Raw genomic sequence first — 9,409 nt, 5'->3', positions numbered from 1 at the left:
AGTGTTGCCCCATCTATTGGCCACACCCCACTGATGAAATGTTGAAAGATAGCTTCAAATTTGTAGCTTTCTACAATTTCTAAACTACAGCAGAATCCTGTGGCTAGAAGTTTAATTATACTTTTATTTCATAGCAGTTCTCTTACAAGTATAGGTGGGCAGACTGTTAATAGTACTGCAGTATGTGGAAGAAACAGATGATCAGCTATAGAAAAGTTGACAACACTACTTTGTACAGAGTGACAAGTGAGCAAATTGCTAGCAGATTGGCTATGCTGCCAGCTGTAACAATGGAGGCATTTCTTATTAGTTGTTTAAAAATGATCAAGGGCAGGTGTTTGCCTTTCAGGAGGATGTTAATAGAGTTTCAGTCTACTGCTATCAAAATGTATACAGGAATATAACAAATAGTAATCAATTATGCCTCTGAGTCTTGGTCTGAGTGACCAGCAGCTTTCTATCATCTTTTAGGCTGACTCAGTACAGCTGAAAGCTTTGGTTACCCGGGAGGATGCTCTGGAAGCTATTAAAACTCTTAAGTTTGATACAACTCCATGACTCAATGGATTTTTTTCCTCTTGGTTTCCATCAAAAATAACAGCCTCAATAAAAACCTGCATGTCCCTGATCCTGTTTGCAGAAAGATCTTATGCTGGTATGTTCTAGCGAGGGGCATGCGAAGTGGGCCCTATTCAATTCGAATTTGGATTCAGCCTGAATCAGGGACAGTGATTCGATTAGTTGATTTGGATCACTGTCCTTGATTCGATTCGGCTGAATCTGAATCTGAAGATTTGATGGTGTTTTGGAGAATCAGCAATTCAGACATAGACACAGCTTTAAAAGTTTTTTCTACATACCTCGAGGTACAAGTGTGGCTTGTAAACACTGCAATGCTGGGGCAGAAGGAGCATCCCACAGGAGTGAGGGGGGACCTGCCACATGCTTGGTGGTGAACCTGGAGTGGACCAGAAGTACTTCGAGTCCATTTCTGAGTCTGCTGGGGAGCACGCTGCCCCCCTCCCCTCATGTCCCCCCTGGCTTGGTGATCAGCTGCGGGGGGACTCTGGGTGCCTCCCCAGACCCAGAAAGCACCAGTCACCAAGCCAGGGGGTCAGAGGGGGGGGCCCCCAGCGCGCTCCCCAATGGACCTGGAAGTGGACCAGAAGTGCTTCTGGCCCATTTCACAGTCTGCTGCCCTGGATAATGGGGAGCCTCCTGCACTTCTGTGGAACACTCTATGTGCCCCAGCATCACAACATTCACAAGCCACCTGCTACCTAGAGGTATGTAGAAAAAACATTTAAAGCTGTGTCTATGTCTGAATCACCAAATCTCTCCGAATCCATTTGGAGGGTTCTGATTCGATTCAGAGAGATTAAAAGGTCCTCTGATTCGATTTGGAATGGAGATTCAGCCACCGAATCTGGCCGAATCTCTGCCGAATTGAATCAGGGACCGAAGCTTCACATAGCCCTAGTTCCAGCCTTTGTACGCTTCACAATAACAGCTTCACTACATAAAGGGTATCCCAGAACAAAATGTGCAACTCATCCTGCCATAACTTTATTTAATGTAGGTAAACATTTTTGCTTAGATCCCAACCTAGTATCTGGAACGTGTTGTACAGGAGTAATTATTTATTGCAGTGACGCAGGTTTCATTTTAAACAGATTAAAGAATATTCAGACTCTATTTATGCACCTAAAAAGGAGGTAAATCTCTGCTCTGTTTTACTCTCTCTTCCTTGCAACAGCATTGAGTTCAACTGGATTGGCAGAGTTGAAACCAGAGAAGAATTTATCAAATACAGAGAAGGCGTATATTTGTACATAGATGATTTGAGTACACATACACATGCATCATTTTTACACAATTTATGGTTTCCAATTTGTGTAAAGAGTGAGAAGGATTGATGCTGCACAGAGGTCTTCAAGTTTTTTCTACCCAGGTCAAAGGAGCACCTAAAATTTTGGGCACGAACACCAGTCCCTTATGAAAGTCAACATTGCCCAAGAGGTTTACCCCAAACCTTAGGTCTTCAAAAACCAACTGGAAATTCTCACCAAATACTTTAATGAGATCTCAAGTATTCTTCACTTCCACATAATCCCTACATTCCCCTTTTTGCCTTTGAAAATGCTACCCTCCCATAATATTTTAGTACATCCTCTTTTCCTATGTCAGAAAACTGATGTTAGACTACTTGTTTATAGCCCCTACAATATAGTTAGTTTGGAGTAAAAGTATGTACAGATTCTTAGTTTATCCAAATCAGCATTGTTATCTCTAGTTCTTACAAGAAAATAGTTCCTAGCATTTTTAATCAAATCCCAGGATGAGAGAAGCCCCCAGGACCAGGCTAGTAGTCTTGAAAAATACAAAAATAAAAATACTGCACACAACAGTGATATAAGATTTCATACATTCTTCTGCCTGAGTGTGAGGACTGGTCAGAAATTATCTGGCAAGGATATTTCGGTGGAAAAATAGTTTCCATACAATTGAAGCTGGAAGGGAAGGATAGTAATTGGTTTTCCTGAAATTTTTCCAATTTTACATTGTGAGGAAATAATCAAATAGACATATTGGTCTGAGTTGGCTCTGGGTGAATTGGTGCAGTGGATCCCTGGAATCACAGGACCACAGAGGAATTGTAGCCTAGATAGACAACTCAGCACATAGAGAACAGGGAGTAGGGTCACCACAGAGGGCACCTGTAGTGGTTTATTTAATTTGTTTTGAATAAAAGTGGAAGTGAAGATGAGAGGCAGTCTCATGTAACTTAAAACCCACACCCATAGAGTGGGTTAAAAATGCCATACAACTGAGGAACCAAAAATCAGAACTTAACTAATAATATAGGTTTTTCAAGCTACTTAAAATGTTCAGAAGTGACTATGCTAGGTTTGGATGTTCTTTGCACATTAAAATCACAGGTGAAGCTTGCAAGCTTTGGCAAAGTTTTCAACAAGTCTGAGCCAAGTCATGACTTCAGACAAAAAACTATGGAAAACTGAAGCCTAGTCTAAATATAATTCTTATACAGCTACAGCCAAACAAGTTGCGGATGTTAAGTTTTCGCATATATACCATTTTTCATATAACCAATAATCTGGATGCAGATGTTGTATACTGGAATAGTTTATGGGAAAGTACTGTAATGAAATGGTTTATAGTTTCCCAGTATGAGGAAGAAAATAAGCTAGCTTATATAAGTACATTTGTATTGTTTCAACTGCAGCTACAAGGGGTAAAGAAAAGTGTTAAGATCTCAGTAATATTGTATGGCTTCTACCTAAAGTGACAGAACCTCAGTTGGAGGATGTAAGTTAGTGGAACTATGAGAATTACTCCAGGTCACTAAAGGGCAGTATCAAAACAACAAACTGGTATCTCAGCTCAGTGTCTTACCCTTGACCACCCTGAATATTGTAGAACTAGCTAGTGTCTGACGTATACTTTCAAAATGTAAAGTGCTAAATATGGAACATGGCATAGATGTAGAAATAAGTGATAAATATATATCTGGATGTAATGAAAACACCCACACATACCAGATCTATTACCAAACAAAGGAGTATTAGTATTAAAACTAAAATATGCTTCCAATTATTTCATGTTGGAAGACTGTTAGTAAAATGGACACATTTTTAATGGCAACAGTGTCAGCTATGAATTATCTATTTGCGGTCAATACTGAATATCTGCATCTGTCACAGGCTTCAGTGGGAGCTTTGCATGCTCAGCAAGTATTAAATGGCTCTCAACTATGTCACACAAATTATATGTATGCAGGTGAGTGTAGCAGGCTGTGTCTCAGGGGTGGCAGCCCAGCTGCAAGTAGTAAAGAAATGATTGCAAGCCTGCCTAGAAGGACTAGGCCAGCTGATGAGGATAACTGTCTGGCCCAAAGGAAGTTAAAAGCTCCCAGGAAAGATTGCTAAGAGGGATAGAGGGAAGGCTGTGTGGCTAGAGGCTGCAGCACTGAGGTAGAATGCTCTCTCAGGATCTGGGAAAAGACCACAAGATTTGGTTAAGTCAATTATTATTTATGTATTTGTTGTTTTATGCTTTATGTCATTTCCTGTGGGGGCAAGTTTGCCTCAGGGAAAATAAAGACTGTGGGGTATTACCTGACAATCTGCTACAGTTACTTTATGGGTGAGAAATTAAAGATCTAGTGGGAACTGGGAACTGCATCACTAATGTGCTTCTGCAGTCCCACACAACACCTACACATTGCTTCAAGGTAGCAAGTACTGGAAAAAAATAAATTACTCTCTTCAAGTGGCAAGACAAAAAAAGACAGGAAATTTTTAAAAGAAATGTGCAATCATTGGTTATTTATACAACAATATGTGGCAAAACAGCAGCTAGAAACCACATGCTTGAAATATTATTTCAGTACAGAAATAGATCCTTTCAGCTGGCCTGTGCCCCTGCAGGGCCCCTGTAAGTTCAAAAGCTACATGAATATCTGTGCCCCTCCTGGAAAACCATAACCTTAAGGGCTCAATGCATGGCTCCATTTCCTCCCCTACACCAAGCCTCGCAGGTGTTCTCTTTCTTTGATGTTAACTATTTGTACACTCAGCCCCCTTGGGCTCTCAGACCCCTGATCCCTTATGGAATTTCCCTCTGAGCTCTTGGACCCCTGGTCCCACATGGAGCCCATCCTCTAGGCTCTTGGACCCTCTAGTCCAGCTTAGCCCACTCAGGCTTGTGGACCCTCTGGGCTGGGTCTCAGCCTTTTGCTAAGCTGCTGGACCCCTTACTGGGCTCCACTCTCAGTCTGAGGACTCCTGGATTGCCAGTTCTGTAAATAGGCCTTAAGCCTGCCACCACAGGGCTCAAGTTACCAGTGTAACTTAAATAATTAAGACGTGTCTCAGCCCTCTGGCAGACACCTGAAACCCTCTAGGGGTATGTCCAGATGAGCCTGCACATGCCTCTTGCAGCATCTCAAAGCAGTTTGGGATGCTGCAAGAGGAAAGGTGGAAACAAAAAAATGTTCCCCATGCTGCATATTTGCACCATGGATTCTAAATCTGATACCTGGAAACCCAGGTATCAAAAAAAAGCCTGCAGGACAAAACCAGGGCAACGTATACTCTTTTAGCACTCCCTGAAGTAACTGGAGGCCGGGGTCCTCCAAAGATGGCTGAGGCCAAGCTGCACTGGCCTGTATTGCAGGGGGGCTGTGCCAGGAGGGCCCTGAGCACCTCTATCACCTCTGCTGCTGCAGGGGGCCTGTGGGCCATGCAGGGAGGGAGGCATGTGTGCCCTGTGGGAGAGGCTATGCACCATGCATGGGGGGGCTGTCAGTGAGCTGTGCAGAGGGGGCTGCATCATTCAGGGGGGTGGGGGACACATCCATCCTGAGAAGCACCCCACACACAGCCTTCCCAAACCCACAGTCCCCCCATACTCACAGACCTCCCCCCACAATCCACCCACAAACCCCTCATCCACATACCCAGTCACAAACCACAAACCCCCACAAAAGCCCCATAACCCCCAAGCCTCACCTCCACAACTGCTACACCCACCCACAAAGCCCTCCAACTCCCCTGTTCACCCCCCCATCCACTCCATAAATCTCACACCCTGCATGCCAAACTGGCCACATGGGATGGGTTGGGATGAGACCTGTTGGTTGGGAGCTGTAGCTGCAGGGCCAACTGCCACATTGCAGCCCTGCCCCATGCCCACACCAGTGCTGGGACATGTGGCCCCAGCCAGGGGGAGGAGGGGTCCTGGTCCCAAGAGTCACTTGAGGGGTGTGATGGATGGAGGTAGCAGCAAAGGTGAGGCAGTGCTTTGGGTAGAAGAGGCCACCAGAGCCAGGCTTAGAGCCCACCTGCCCCACTAGAGCAGCCTGTGCAGGGGGAAGCTGGCCTGGGAGGAAAGGGCCCAGCTCAGTCCCTGATCCTCAGCTGAGGGCTCCCCAGGGACAGCAAGGGGCAGAAAGCAGAACAGCAAGGGCTGGCACTGCTCAGAGTCACAAAGCAGTGGGTGGGACAGCTGTAGCTAGACTCTTGTCCTGGTGCTGGGATAGAGATTGCAGCTGGGAAAAAGCTAGTAGGGGCAGGCAGGGGCAATTATGATGATAGAGGCACAGGTAGACTTCCAAACTGCTTTAAACCTGGAAATATATCACTAAAACATTGCCCAACTGATCTCTTTATATATAGTGAAATTTCATTTTAATAGCAAAAAGATGCTATTTTGGGTATTTTAATAAGAGATTTTGGATTTCTTATCAAAGATTTTGCAATTTTTAAACAGGGTCTCTGCTGGTGAGACAAGTGGTAAGACCCAGGCAGAGAAGCCTCTCCAGTGCGAGCACCAAGGACCCAGCTAGAGGGCAGATGATGTGGATGACCTCTTGGCCATTTGGGGCCAAAAGGACATGCTTTGACAGTTCAAAGCAGGCCACCTTAAGGAGCACATCTTTTGGGCAATAGCTGTCCAGATGGCACAGTGCGGGCACCCCATCTAGGTCTGGTGGGCGTGCAACCGTGGGGCCACAGGTCCAAGAGAGTGGATGCTGGCACAGGTGGCAGCAAGTCACAGCCAGGCAGCAGCCACCACTGCCAGACTGCTGCAGTGGGTAGGGGGTGCAGGGGCCACTCCAGGTTAGGGCTGCATCAGCAGTCCAGCTGGCACAAGGGGTAGTGTCCCCAGATACCAACAGCTGGGCCTCAGAAGCTCTGGTTTATTTGTGTCATCCAAGTACTGTGGGTCCTAAGGCGCACCTGGCTAACTAGTAGCCCCTACTGTATGGGGCTAATGGATGAATAACACAACAAACCTCTTGGGACAACAAAGGCAAAGAAACAGGACAGAAGTGACGTGAGGGTCAAAGGGTCAAAACATGAAAATGAGTGCTCCTGAGGGAGACACAAAGCAGAACCCTCCAGGCCACACCCACTGGTCCTCAAAGACATCTAAGGAGCCAGTGGACGCTGCCCAGTGATGCTACACCTGGAAACATGTGCGGACCAGTAAGAGAAACACAGCCCTTCAGTCCCCAGGCACCTTCCCAGCCAGAGCCTTCTTCCTGGTCATGTACAGGGCTCACTTGGCCAGGGCCAGGAGGAGGTTGACTAGAAGGTCCCAGGACGCAGATGGGATGTCCAAAAATAAAAAGGTTGGGGGTAAAGTTCATCCAGAACCTCAGGAGGAGGTTCTAGAGGTAGAGGTGGAGGGGCTGAAGACTGGCACACTTGAGCGTCATGTTTGCCAGGGTCTCCCTCTGCCTGCAGAAGGGGCAGGAGACCGAAGGACATCAGTAAAGCTTGCCACATACACACCCATGGCGATGGCTCCATGGAGGAGCTGCCAGCTGAGGTCCCCTGTGGCTTGTGGAATGAGGGTGGAATACAGGCTCAGCCACTGGGATGCCCCAGCTAGCCCCTCACCAAGAAAGTCCAGCCACTTGGTGTCTGGGCAAGACACAAGGGCAGCATGGTGGATAGTGTGGTGCACGAGCATGTAGAGGTGATGGTGATGGATGGTGGAGAAGCAGAGTGGTTTGATGTCCTCCAGCTGGCTCAAGTGGTGAAGTGGGGAGTGTTGCGAGGTCAGGTGAGATGCAATCCCCATGACAAGCTCTGGTGGGCTGGAGGACATGGGGAAGTGGAGACCACCATCGCACAGGACCTGGTCAACAAAGGCAAGGGTGTCAGGTGGTAAGGCAGATGTTGCTTCCTGGACTAGGCAGCAGGTTGCATGCATCGTGGGTAAACCCATACAGCAGGCTAGCACAGCAGGATCTACCCACACATGAATGGTGCATGCCCCCAGCAGCTGGGGGGGCACAGCTGTGCCAGCGGTGGCAGGAGTGCGGTGGCAGTGAGGGTCACAATTTTAATGAACTCATGGCTGGGGTGGGTAGAGCAGATGGTTCAGCAGGGGCCTTGCACACCTCAACGCTTGGTGCGGGTTTTGCTGGCTCACGCAGCACCCTCCCATAAGCAGAGTGTGTCTATGAAACTGCGGGCCCGCCTATATATCTGGGTGTTGCAGCACTTGGGCACCTTGCTGTTCCCCACCAACACCATCACAGTGGCAAGGACGCTGTCAAAATCTCCCCAGTGATCCAAGGCAAGCTTCACCTTGCTGGTGGACCACCAGGTGTACTCATGGTCAAGGAATGCAAGTAGCTTGCATCTGGGGACCACTGGGACCAAGAGGTCTGCAGGCTCCACAGAGCCCATTGGTCCTCAGGCATCTTCATCCTGTTCCTGGGGTTCCGAGGGCTCCTTAGAACACCCTGGTCTGCTACAACCCTGGACTCTTGCTGGGATTGGGAGAGCTCTGCAGCCCCTTGGGACAGGGCAGGGCTAAGGGTGAAGTTGGGGTTCCATCACCCTTTCTGGCAGGGCAGAGCTAGAACCCCAGGGGGGCTGTGCAGGGTTCCTGACAAGATTGGCCTGTCAGTCAGGGGACCCCACCTTGACCACCTCTGGTGTGGGACCATAGGGCAGGCTGGTAGCAAGGTTTTTCTGGCTGGGGAGGAGAGCCATCACGCACCACGGTGGCATTGGTGCCTGCCTCAGAGTCCTGGGAGTGAGGACTTCCCCCTCAGGACTCACTACGGTGAGCCCCAGGGCCCCCATCTTCCCAGATCATTGGAGGGGGAGGGCTCTGCTACCGGACCTACTGTTGGGTCGGCCAAGGCCAAGGTGCCCATGGTCTTGGGGTGTAGGCCAGGCCAGTGGAGTGAGGGACTTCCTCCATGGGCTTCTGCTTGGGACTGTCCAGCAGCCCTGAAGCCTCCTCCACTAGGATTACTCATTTTCTCTCTCATGGGGGTGGGCTGTCAGTCACAGCAAGGGAGGCCGCTGGAAGCTAAGCTGTTCTTTCCCCCTGCCTGGTGATCCTGGGAGGGGGTGGTGGGTTTCTCTACTTCAGAGGGCTCCAGCTGTGCCTGGGCCTTCTGCTTGGCTTTGTGTCCTGAGGGGACCTGCTCCCATTCAGCCATGGGATGGTCCTTAGGTGGACAGGCTCCAGGAGGAGAAGATGGGGGCTGGGGGGTTGGGGCAATCGGCTGCTGCCTCCCTCCCTGAGACTCTGCCAAACCTGGTTGGGGTGCAGAGTCCCCTCAGCTTGTGAGGAGGCTGGGTGGCAGGCAACGAGTATATTTATTGATTGTTAGGAAAGCCCACAGCAGACAGGAAGTATACACCAGTGCATCTAACTACACCTAACTATACCCCATCAAGTGGCCTCCACAGGGTCCGGGTACCTATCCCAATAACATTACAGAAATATTGAAGTGGAAAGGGGTGAGGTGCAGAGGAGGCAGGGCCCCACAGAAGATGCCCAGACACTAAGACCTGCACCCATCTCAATGTATCCCACTACAATCAGGCACCACCTCCTGGTACCCTTTTCATAA

Source organism: Gavialis gangeticus, unplaced genomic scaffold, assembly GCF_001723915.1.
Source record: "Gavialis gangeticus isolate Ggan-Ray unplaced genomic scaffold, GavGan_comp1, whole genome shotgun sequence".
In the NCBI taxonomy this organism is placed as follows: Eukaryota; Metazoa; Chordata; order Crocodylia; family Gavialidae; genus Gavialis; species Gavialis gangeticus.
This window is presented reverse-complemented; position numbering follows the sequence as displayed.